This window comes from Danio rerio, chromosome 4 (assembly GCF_049306965.1).
Source record: "Danio rerio strain Tuebingen ecotype United States chromosome 4, GRCz12tu, whole genome shotgun sequence".
In the NCBI taxonomy this organism is placed as follows: Eukaryota; Metazoa; Chordata; class Actinopteri; order Cypriniformes; family Danionidae; genus Danio; species Danio rerio.
Genome location: NC_133179.1, coordinates 43,104,323 through 43,116,735, shown reverse-complemented (window position 1 = coordinate 43,116,735; position 12,413 = coordinate 43,104,323). Strand labels below are relative to the sequence as shown.

The following is a 12,413-nucleotide window of genomic DNA, read 5'->3' as shown; positions in this document are numbered from 1 at the left end:
CGTGGCAGGTAAGAAGTCTACCACTGAACCACCAATGCTGATATGCTCAAACATCTGTCCTAGTGGGGTGTGATTGCTGCAAGGCTGTTACCCAGAGCTGGAAGAGTAGCAATACAAAACAGGATTTGCATTGGCCAGGAACCGGACCAGGGTCTCCCACGTGGCAGGCGAGAACTCTACCAGTGAACAACCAATGCTGATATGCTCATACTGCAGTCCTAGTGGGGTGTGATTGCTGCAAGGCTGTTACCCAGAGCTGAAAGAGTAACAACACACAACAGGGTTTGCATTGGCCAGGAATCGGACCCGGGTCTTCCGCGTGGGAGGCAAGAATTCTACCACTGAACCATTAATGCTGATATGCTCATGCTGCTGTCCTAGTGGGTTGTGATTGCTGCAAGGCTGTTACCCAGAGCTGGAAGATTAGCAACACAAAACGGGTATTGCAATGGCCAGGAATCGGACCCGGGTCTCCCACGTGGGAGGCGAGAACTCTACCACTGAGTCACCAATGCTGATATGCTCATACTGCTCTCCTAGTGGGGTGTGATTGCTGCAAGGCTGTTACCCAGAGCTGGAAGAGAAGCAACACAAAAAGCGAACTTCGTTGGCCGGGAATCGGACCCAGGTCTCCTGTGTGGGAGGCGAGAATTCTACTACTAAACCACCAATGCTGATATGCTCTTACTGCTGTTCTAGTGGGGTGTGATTGCTGCAAGGCTGTTACCCAGAGCTGTAAGAGTAGCAACACAAAAGACAATTTGCATTGGCCAGGAATCGGACCCGGGTCTCCTGCGTTGCAAGCGAGTATTCTACCACTGAACCACCAATGCTGATATCCTCATACTGCTGTCATAGTGGGGTGTGATTACTGCAAGGCTGTTACCCAGAGCTGGAAAATTAGCAACAATAAACAGGAATTGCATTGGCCAGGAATCGGACCCTGGTCTCCCGCGTGGGAGGCGAGAATTATACCACTGAACCACCAATGCTGATATGCTCAAATATCTGTCCTAGTGGGGTGTGATTGCTGCAAGGCTGTTACCCGGAGCTGGAAGATTAACTACACAAAACAGGAACTGCATTGGCCGGGAATCGGACCCAGGTCTCCCGTGTGGGAGGCGAGAATTCTACCACTGAACCACCAATGCTGATATGCTCACACTGCTCTCCTAGTAGGTTGTGATTGTTGCAAGGCTGTTACCCAGAGCTGGAAGATTAGCAACACAAAACAGGATTTACATTGGCCAGGAACCGGACCAGGGTCTCCCACGTGGCAGGCGAGAATTCTACCAGAGAACCACCAATGCTGATATGCTCATACTGCTGTCCTAGTGGGGTGTGATTGCTGCAAGGCTGTTACCCAGAGCTGGAAGATTAGCAACACAAAACGGGTATTGCAATGGCCAGGAATCGGACCCTGGTCTCCCGCGTGGGAGGCGAGAATTATACCACTGAACCACCAATGCTGATATGCTCAAATATCTGTCCTAGTGGGGTGTGATTGCTGCAAGGCTGTTACCCGGAGCTGGATGATTAACTACACAAAACAGGAATTGCATTGGCCGGGAATCGGACCCAGGTCTCCCGTGTGGGAGGCGAGAATTCTACCACTGAACCACCAATGCTGATATGCTCACACTGCTCTCCTAGTAGGGTGTGATTGCTGCAAGGCTGTTACCCAAAGCTGGAAGAGAAGCAACACAAAAAAGGAACTGCGATGGCCGGGAATCGGACACAGGTCTCCCACGTGGCAGGCGAGAATTCTACCACTGAACCACCAATGCTGATATGCTTATAACGCTGCCCTAGTGGGGTGTGACTGCTGCAAGGCTGTTACCCAGAGCTGGAAGAGTAGCAACAAAAAACAGGAATTGAATTGGCCAGAAAACGGACCTCGCATGTCACAACTGGGATTTTTACGACTGAACCACCAACGCTGATATGCTCATTCTGCTGTCCTAGTGGGTTGTGATTGCTGCAAGGCTGTTACCCAGAGCTGAAAGAATAGCAACATAAAACAGGATTTGCATTGGGCGGGAATCTGACCTGGGTCTCCTGCGTGGGAGGCGAGAATTGGACCACTGAACCACCAATGCTGATATGCTTACACAACTCTCCTAGTGGGGTGTGACTGCTGCAAGGCTGTTACCCAGAGCTGGAAGAGTAGCAACACAAAGGAGGAATTGCATTTGCCGGGAATCGGACCCGGGTCTCCCACGTGGCAGGCGAGAATTCTACCACTGAACCACCATTGCTGATATGCTAACAGACCTGTCCTAGTGGGGTGTGATTGCTGCAAGGCTGTTACCCAGCGCTGGAGGAGTAGCAACACAAAACAGGAAATTGCATTGGCTGGGAATCGGACCCGGGCCTCCCGCGTGGGAGGCGAGAATGCTACCACTGAACCACCAATGCTGATATGCACATACTACTGTCCTAGTGGGGTGTGATTGCTGCAAGGCTGTTACACAGAGCTGGAAGAGTAGCAACACAAAGGAGGAATTGCATTTGCCGGGAATCGGACCCGGGTCTCCCGCGTGGCAGGCGAGAATTCTACCACTGAACCACCATTGCTGATATGCTAACAGACCTGTCCTAGTGGGGTGTGATTGCTGCAAGGCTGTTACCCAGCGCTGGAGGAGTAGCAACACAAAACAGGAAATTGCATTGGCTGGGAATCGGACCCGGGTCTCCCGCGTGGGAGGCGAGAATGCTACCACTGAACCACCAATGCTGATATGCACATACTACTGTCCTAGTGGGGTGTGATTGCTGCAAGGCTGTTACCCAGAGCTGAAAGAGTAGCAACACAAAACAGGAATTGCATTGGCCGGGAATCGGACCCGGGTCTCCAGCGTGGCAGGCGAGAATTCCACCACTGAACCACCAATGCTGACCCATGTTGTTCTTTGCCTTTGTGCTTTGTGGCTCCTAGGAGACAGCTCAGACCTGTCAAGCCTGTCAGGTTGGCTGAGTAGACTAAAGTGCTGCGTTCAGGACACAGTCTCTCCTGGAGGCGTGGGTTCAAATACCACATCTGACAAACCGGATTTTTGGCTACTTGTTCAGGCTCAGTTCTTTAACTCTTTGGTGCCATGTCCGAGTGATACAGTAACACTGACAAAGCACAGCATCAATCTCTTTGAGCCAAAGTTCATGCACCGTAGCAGTGTCCCTGGCAGACTTAATGGGCACTTTAGACTGTAGGTTTTAAGGCGTTTCTGATCAAGGTATTGTCCACAAAAAGATGCATATGAAAAAAAAAACAATGGACGAAAGCTTTAATGCAAGTGAACCGAAAGGGGATTAAAAGAACTGTCTTGGAATGCCATGTAGTGGAATGTTCTGGGATGCCATTGATTTTTAAGGCAATGGGATTCGCAGGACTTTTCGTCAAATCCTCGCACAACGTTAATTCATGACATTTGATAGATCCACGCCGAACGTCAAGCGACAACGTGATAGGAATGGAGGCATCTTACCATCATTGCTTCAGACTCAGGAAATGTTCTTGGAACTTCACGCTGCCAGGCCTCCAGAGGAGCTGTAGCTTTTTTCGCCCTGGGGAAGCATGATCCACACGGAAGGGGATAAAAAATGCCACCCAGTCATCTAAGCGCTTCCATGTGCCAAAAGTTAGCACGCTGCCCCATGTGAGGCTCGATCTCACGACCTTCAGATTATGAGACTGATGCGCTGCCTACTGCGTCAAGAAGGCAGACTGCTGGACCTGGGCAAACTGTGAAACACCAGCTTCCATGTCATGGTGCTGCGGTCTGGCTTCTAGGAGACAGCTCAGACCAGTCAAGCATGTCAGGATGGCTGAGCGGTCTAAAGCGCTGTGTTCAAGCTGGGGAACAATCGTCCAACAAAGAAGGGCAAGAAGGGAAGAAAGGTGGGAAGAAAGAAAGAGAAAAAGGGAAGAAGAGGGGGAAAAAACGAAGAAAAGAAAGGGTGAATTCTAAGCTTCCCGGACACGCCTTCCCTGCACCTGCTTTACATCACGCATAGTGATACTGTTCTGTGTTAAAACAACGCAATTTTAGATACATTGATTTCTATTGCAGGTGCTCACCAAGACCGGGGTTCGAATCCAGCTAAAGACGCTTTATTGTTATTGGTTTATTATTACTCAATAAACTAACTGTTTGAATGTGTAATGCTCCAAGGTAAATAAAATATGCCTAAGCACTTTATTTTTGTGTTTTTTGACATTCTTTCATGAAAAATTAAGCATACCAATTTGAATGTGTCATTATTTAGTAGTTGTTGTAGCATTATGCTTATGGTTATTATTGTTTTGTATTTTAATGTACAAATGATCTATAGAAATGTCATAGAGTATATAGTGAACACACACACATATATACATATACATATATATGTATGTATATATATATATATATATATATATATATATATATATATATATATATATATATATATATATATATATATATAAATATATATATATATGTGTGTGTGTGTGTGTGTGTGTGTGTATATAGTGTGCATAGTGTATATGGAATTAAAAGTCAAATAGTCAGTTTTTTTTATATGCATTATTTATCTAACAATTGTCAACAGAACAGTAATGAATATAGAGTAGAAAATGTAAAAATAATAAATTAGTTATTAATAATACAGTATTAACAATATAAATAAACAATGTTAATAAAATGTTAAATACAAACAGAAACCAACACAAAGTGGACTTAAAAGTCAAGGACATTTATTAATCCAATATTTATTTAACAATGGTCAAAAAAACAGTAATCAAAAAGGGCAAGACAAAAAGCATTTCATTAAAAACACTGTGTTCACAATGGCAAAATGTACACTACTGTTCAAAGGTTTGCGATCTGCTCAATGTATTTTTTTAATGTTTTAAATATGTTTATCAAGGCTACATTTATTTGATCTAATATTTAGTAAAAACTGGAATAACGTGAAATAATAATATAGGCAAATTAAATAAATAAAGAATAATTTATTCAAACAATTCAAATCAAATAAAATCGATTTTATTTATGAGCAAATCAAACACAATAGAATTCTTGTTATATATGATTAATATTAAGCTTTTATATTTTAACAATAATAATTTTTTTGAACATTAGTGTATATTACATTACGTTTCAAGCAATTAGAAACTACCACCTAATTTAAACTAATTTACTCAATTTATTTTAAGCAGGTCTCTAGCAACACCTCAACTTTTTTATTGCTTTTTGTTCTTTTCTCTTCTATGTTTGAACTTTGAACTGAACTTTGAACACCTTGAACACTTGAAACACTGAAATTGTCATTTCTTTTGATTTTTAAAAAAATGTACCATTGACAATTGCGGTGAAATCTTTGATGCCACTGATGGAGTAGACGGGGGCTGGGGCTGGGCCTCAAGTTGTCTCGTCTCCATCACCTCCTGAGCAGGTACAGTAGGGGCAGGTTGTTGGACCATTTGTGCAGGAGCAGCAGAAGCAGTACTCTGCTAAAAATAATCACAAAAATACATATAATCATAAAAAGGACAGCCATTCTAGTAAATAAAAATAAACACATATTGATTCAAAAATGTACCTTTTGAGTGTGAAAACCACATGTGCATTTCAGCACACCTCCAAGCAAAGTCCTCTGCCCACGAGATTGCAATGGACATTTCTCAATCTGAAAAAATCATGAAAAATATAATAAATAATTTTACACAATACAAACAACTTTTATAACTAAACAAGAATTTTAACTCAATGACTCCCTTAATGAAGCACACAATAGCTCTGTAAATTAATTTATCACTGTTTTTAGAGTGTGCAATATTTATTTATTATGTAATTGTACAGTTTGTATCTCTAAAAACGAAAAGAAGAATAAGAGGAACTGGACAGGAACATTTCAGGCCTTAAAACCACATGCTGTGTACTGTACACTCATAATCCCTTCCCCCACCTTTTCAGATCTCTCATAAACGGTCAAACTTACTAAATTATTCAGCGTAAATCTCAAAATACATGAAATTTAAAACACTTTAATATTTAAAAACAAGTATGACATATTTTACACAGATACTGTACTGAATGTACTGAAGCCTAACAAGTTAACGTAACTCTGTTAAGCAAATTTCAACAAACGTTATATCATGTAAACGAAATACACACCCTTTGATAAATCTCATGCCACTTTCTTTGTCGAGGAGCTGGCCTGTTGCCCTCATTTGATGGCCAAACTCCTGTGCTTGCAAACTTTTTCAGACGTGAAATCCAGTCAGCGTCTGACATAGCTTTATGAGATTTTTCAGACATTTTTTCTCCTATAAATAAAAGGTTTTGAATTTAAGTATTCAAATTTGAAATACAACACACTAAAACATTAACAGTTACCTTGTAATCAGGTGCTTAAATGTATCGCAGCTGGCTGCCGTATGGAGTAGACTTCAAATGCCTTGAGGTGTGCTCAAATAGAGACAGAACTGTGGTTGACAGGAAGGTGGGATTGCTTCCTAAGCTGGTATTAAGCAGCTCTCTTTCTTTGTGGAGGAGCTCCAGCAATGCATGGCCAAATTCAACTGATTTCCCAGCGCTGTTGTGCTACTTGAAACAAGTTGGTGCAAAAACTGCTCAGGTAAAGCAGCTTGGCAAGGTAGCGTGGCCGAGCGGTCTAAGGCGCTGCGTTCAAGCTGGGGAACAATCGTCCAACGAAGAAGGTAAGAAAGGGGGGAAGAAAGAAAGAGAAAAAGGGAAGAAGAGGGGGAAAAAACGAAGAAAGGAAAGGGCGAATTCTAAGCTTCCCGGACACGCCTTCCCTGCACCTGCTTTACATCACGCATAGTGATACTGTTCTGTGTTAAAACAACGCAATTTTAGATACATTGATTTCAATTGCAGGTGCTCACCAAGACCGGGGTTCGAATCCAGCTAAAGACGCTTTATTGTTATTGGTTAATTATTACTCAATAAACTAACTGTTTAAATGTGTAATGCTCCAAGGTAAATAAAATATGCCTAAGCGCTTTATTCTTGTGTTTTTTGACATTCTTTCATGAAAAATAAAGCATACTAACTTGAATGTGTCATTATTTAGTAGTTGTTGTAGCATTGTTATGCTTATGGTTATTATTGTTTTGTATTTTGATGTACAAATGATCTATAGAAATGTCATAGAGTATATAGTGTACACACACACACACACACACACACACACACATATATACATATATATATATATATATATATATATATATGTGTGTGTGTGTGTATATAGTGTGCATAGTGTATATGGAATTAAATGTCAAGTAGTCAGTTATTTATATATGCATTATTTATCTAACAATTGTCAACAGAACAGTAATGAATATAGAGTAGAAAATGTAAAAATAATAAATTAGTTATTAATAATACAGTATTAACAATATAAATAAACAATGTTAATAAAACGTTAAATACAAACAGAAACCGACACAAAGTGGACTTAAAAGTCAAGGACATTTATTAATGCAATATTTATTTAACAATGGTCAACAAAACAGTAATGAACATGGAATAAAAATTCTTAAAAATTAAATGTTAAATATTAACAGAATAAATACAAAATTAACAAATTAAATAAAATGTCAAATAAATTTAGAAACCAACAATAAGTGAAATAGAATAAATTTAACTATTATGGTTGTAACCTGTATACACTTTATACATACACACACATATAAATAATAAATAAGTTAAATAAAATGTCAACAAAATAAATAAACTTTAAATAAAAAGTGCAATAAAACAGAATCAAACAAGGTAATTGAAGAACTATTATGGTTATAAAGTGTATAAACTATAGACATACACATAAATAATAAACAGTTAAATAAAATGTTAACAAAATAAATTATTTTTATAAAATGTGAAATAAAATAGAAACCAACAAGTGAAATAGTATAAATTGAAGATCTATTATGGTTGTAAACTTTATACACTCTGTACACACACACACACACACACACACACATATATAAATCATAAATTAAATAAAATGTTAACAAAATAAATACACTATTTAAATAAAATGCGCAATAAAATAGAAACCAACAACAAGTGAAATAGAATAAACTGTAGAACTATTATGGTTATAAACTATATAAATACACACACATATAAATAATAAATAAGTTAAATAAAATGTTAACAAAATAAATTATTAAAAAGTAAAATGTGCAAAAAAACAAGTGAAATAGAATAAATTGAATTATTATGGTTATAAACTGTAAACACTATACACACACACACGCACACACATAAATAATATAAAAGTTAAATAAAATGTCAACAAAATAAATACACTATTTAAAGAAAATGTTAAATAAAAATATAAACTAACAGCAAGTGAAATTGAATAAACTGAAGAACTATTACACTATATACATACACAAACAAACACATTATTTTGGGTTGGTCCTTTTCATTTCCTCTAGCCACTCTTCTTTAGTTAAAGTTTCAGTCTGTGGGCAGTACACCCTGCCCCTGAGTTGGCTATGGCCTGTGGCATTTGTTTTGAACTGCCCACACTTTTTACAAGTGTTCGCTTGAACAGTTCTCCGGTACGGTCTTTTGGGAATGGCTCCAGATGTGGACGGTGATGCAGCAGGCTGTGAGCTGGTACTGGACATTGTTGGCTGAAGTGGTGGCTGTCTGAGTGGCATCCCCTGCACCATTGGGATACCCTGGGCCATCTGCACTCCTTGCATCATCGGGATACCCTGGGCCATAGGGATTCCCTGGACCATTGGCACAGCCTGGAACATTGGTACACCCTGAAACATCGGCATATCCTGGTACCCTGGTGTAGCTGGGATGTATATGTTGGGTACCATCTGCAGCGATGCTCCAGGTGCTGGTGGTGTAAATATGACCTGGGTCTGTACTGGTGCCTTGGGTCTGAGTGGGGGTCGTCCAACAGATGTCTGCCTCTGCCTTGCCTGACCTGCTGTGCTCTCTGGCAACACATACTGGTGCTGCTCTCCTGGTTGGTCTGGCTCTGTCCGAAGACTTTTGGCAACTGGGAGAGGCTCCTAAGCTTCTGGGAGGTGTTGAGGCAACTGAATACCCTGAAGCAGCACAGACAGCTCCTGTTTCTTCTGTCTGTTATTAAACCACTGAATCAGGGTATTCTGGCTTACCTCAACCAGCTGCATGGATGTACCTCCCATTACCAAGCTGTTGCCCAGTACGAGTTGCCTAATCCTGCGGTAGTCTTGCAGGATCAGAGACCATCTTGAAAGGGTTCCCTTGCCTTTTCGCTTGGGACTAGGGTGGATGGTACAAAGCCTAATAAAGATGGTCTCCACAAGACGGCAACAGTCAGGCCACTGAGCAGGAGCACTGCTTGCACCCAGCACACATCTGGTAGTGCTCTCCACGCCAGGGGTGTGAGTGGGCTTCTTGGGTGTTTTAAATCGCCCACTCAGCAGTCGCTTTTGGTGTCGAGCTGCATACACCACCCGCTTCTTGTCTTGGTCATGCAGGCTTTGCCAAAGACCAATGATCTCGTTGGCCTCCTGGTTGGTGAGGCTGAGGCTTTTGTGGGTCCGAAGCTCAACCAGATATTCAGCCAGCCTGTCCAGGTCCACATGCTGGAAGCCCGGAATATTTTGGTAGTCAACAGCCTAATGAAAGCACAACAAAATAAAATAGCATATTAAATTTTTCTTTTTTTTTTTTAATCAATATATTTTTTATTATTTTCACATCGATAATTTACAGAGTCATTTCAGTATAAATGTAAACATTCTTTTCTAACCACCCTCCACCCCTTTCCCACCCTCATAAGACAGAACACTTAAACAGACATACTTGTGAGACATCGAGCTGATGTGTAAATTAGGAGGAAATAAACAATAAACAAACAATAATGACAAATACAGGATTAAAGCAATGAAGTGTCATTCTTTTCCATCCGTATTTTCAGTCAATGTAACATCCAAGTTATTCATGTATTCAATAAATTTACCCCAAGTCTTCTCAAACATTGAAGAGTTTTTTTTAAGATTAAACATTATTTTTTCAACAGGAACATAAGAAGAAAGTTCTCTAAGCCATACAATATGACTTGGTGGTTCTACTGATTTCCAATGTATAGCAATGCATTTCTTTGCTGCTATCAGAGCCATTTTAATTAAACGTAAATTTTTCCTTTGATCGAACAGAAGAACCGACTCATCCCCCAACAACATAAATCTTGGATCAGGTAAAAGGTTAACATTGGCAATTTTACTAATAGTTTGTATTATATTTCTCCAATAGGTTTTAAGTTTGAAACATGTCCAAAACATATGAAATAATGTACCAACCTCAATCTTACATCTAGAACAATGTTCTGAATATGAATCACTTATTCTGTGCAATCGTTCAGGTGTATAATATACCCTGTGTAAAATATTAAACTGTATTAATGTATGTCTACTATTAAATGAAAATGTTAGGGCACTTTTACAGATATGTTCCCAAGTATCTTGATCAAACATGCATTCTAAATCTTTCTCCCATTTAAGTTTTGAAGATGACACTTCCATCTCATACAAATCGTTAAGGTTGCTATACATATAAGACACAAATCCTTTGGGTTCTTTTCTCTTTCTTATAATAGCATCTATTGGAAGGGAAGATAGAGGTCCTAAATTACCCTTTTGCATTGTGGTAATATAGTGTCTCACCTGAATATATTTAAAAAAATGTTTAACTGGAAGGGAAAACTTTAATCTCAATTGTTCAAATGTCATTAGTATGCCCTGCTCATATAAATCTCCAAACATCTGTATTCCCTTTTTATACCAGTATTGTGTTATTCCATCTCTTAATGCTTCAGGAAGAGATGGGTTACAGTGAAACGGAGTATTATTATACATTGAAAGTAGCCAATTATTTTTTTTCTTGATTACAAACCCCAATTTGCAAGTGTGCCTAATGAATGGGTTACTAACTGCCTTCATAACACAATTCAAAGGGATGAATAAGGCCTTATCTAAAGGTATTTCCCTTGCATGATATTTTTCTATTTGTAACCATGCGGGTAAAAATGTACACTGTAAAAAATTGCTGTTAAAAAACGGTCAGATTCTACGGTAAAATAATGTTTTTTCACTAAAACAGTAATATTCTGTTAAAAACAGTGCTTTCTGGGTAACATTTTTGTTTTCGAGACAGTAACCAACTGCAGAAAACTGTGAGCTAACAGAGTTCAGATTCGATGTTTTGAAGTCTGTGTTTGAAATCACACTTTGTGCCCTTGTTCACTATTCCATACACTAGTTAACTAATATAGTTCACCTGACAGTTTTAATGAACACTAATGAGTGAATTCAGACACTGATGAACACCTGCTGTTAATAATTACAATTACTGAAGAAAATAAACAAGAAACACAAACAGTGACTTGAGTTACAACATTAAATAAAATCAAGTAGAATAAAACAGCTTCAGTCTCAGCAGAGGATCATTAAACAACTCCACAAACAACAGCAGACACACACTTATTACTGACTGATTTGACGTCCATACTATTCTCATTGAGATCCAACAGAAATTAAGGTGTTTTTTGTGTCACCGTAATGGAGTGATTTAGTTGGGCTCTTCACCCTTGAACTCATTTAAGAAGACTTTCAAACTGCTGTAAAACAGAGTTTACAAAACTGTTGTACTATAGCAATAAAGTTGGAAAGTCAATAATTAGAGAAATCTATTTGTCTGAAATTAGTTCTGATAAATGTTTTGTTATAAATCTGGAAGAAGGGCCACATGCAATAGATTTTATGCTTAGTTGCAGGTATTAATTTAATTAATGAGAAGTGGAAACAGAAAAGATACCTCCATAAATACTTAACAGTTAAAAAATAACATGCAAAAACAGTTCAGTTATGACAAACACACACTCAGACCTCATGAATCTGACCTTGTATCTCAACAATGGTAACATCTCAAATGTTTCATGCTGCAATGCATGCTGGGAGTGGCACTGTTCAAATATCCCAGCATGCATTGCGGTATAAATAAATGTTGTATAATGGTCTAACAGTTTTCTTTATTTGTGTTTGATTCTGCTGTTGTTTATGTTTAGACTTTCAGTTGCCTGTTTGTGAGTTAAACTTTTAATTTTGTTAAATTTGTTGTCACCATTATTGAGGTTCATATGCTGATTATTGATGTCTCTTTGAGTGCGATTTACACCATAGAGCAGTGTTATTGTCCAAGATATTCTTAAAAACTTCCAGAAATCGTTGCCATATATATATATACATATAATGTAAAACAATAGATTAAACATTGAATAGGAGCAGTAAATTTTGTTATATTAAATGAGAACAGACTCTGCCATTTAATAGCAATATGAACATCACCAGATCTTATTTAGGTTTTTGGCTGGCTTGCCACAAC

General features: G+C 39.0%; 3 non-coding genes across 3 annotated transcripts; all 3 read right to left on the bottom strand.

Moving 5' to 3' along the window:
- Positions 1–762: 762 nt before the first annotated feature.
- Positions 763–833, bottom strand: trnac-gca (transfer RNA cysteine (anticodon GCA)). The gene has a single exon. It is a non-coding gene; the product is annotated as a tRNA-Cys (tRNA).
- A 247-nt stretch (positions 834–1,080) lies between these two features.
- trnag-ccc (transfer RNA glycine (anticodon CCC)) lies at positions 1,081–1,151 on the bottom strand. The gene has a single exon. It is a non-coding gene; the product is annotated as a tRNA-Gly (tRNA).
- A 406-nt stretch (positions 1,152–1,557) lies between these two features.
- Positions 1,558–1,628, bottom strand: trnag-ccc (transfer RNA glycine (anticodon CCC)). The gene has a single exon. It is a non-coding gene; the product is annotated as a tRNA-Gly (tRNA).
- Between the last annotated feature and the right edge of the window lie 10,785 nt (positions 1,629–12,413).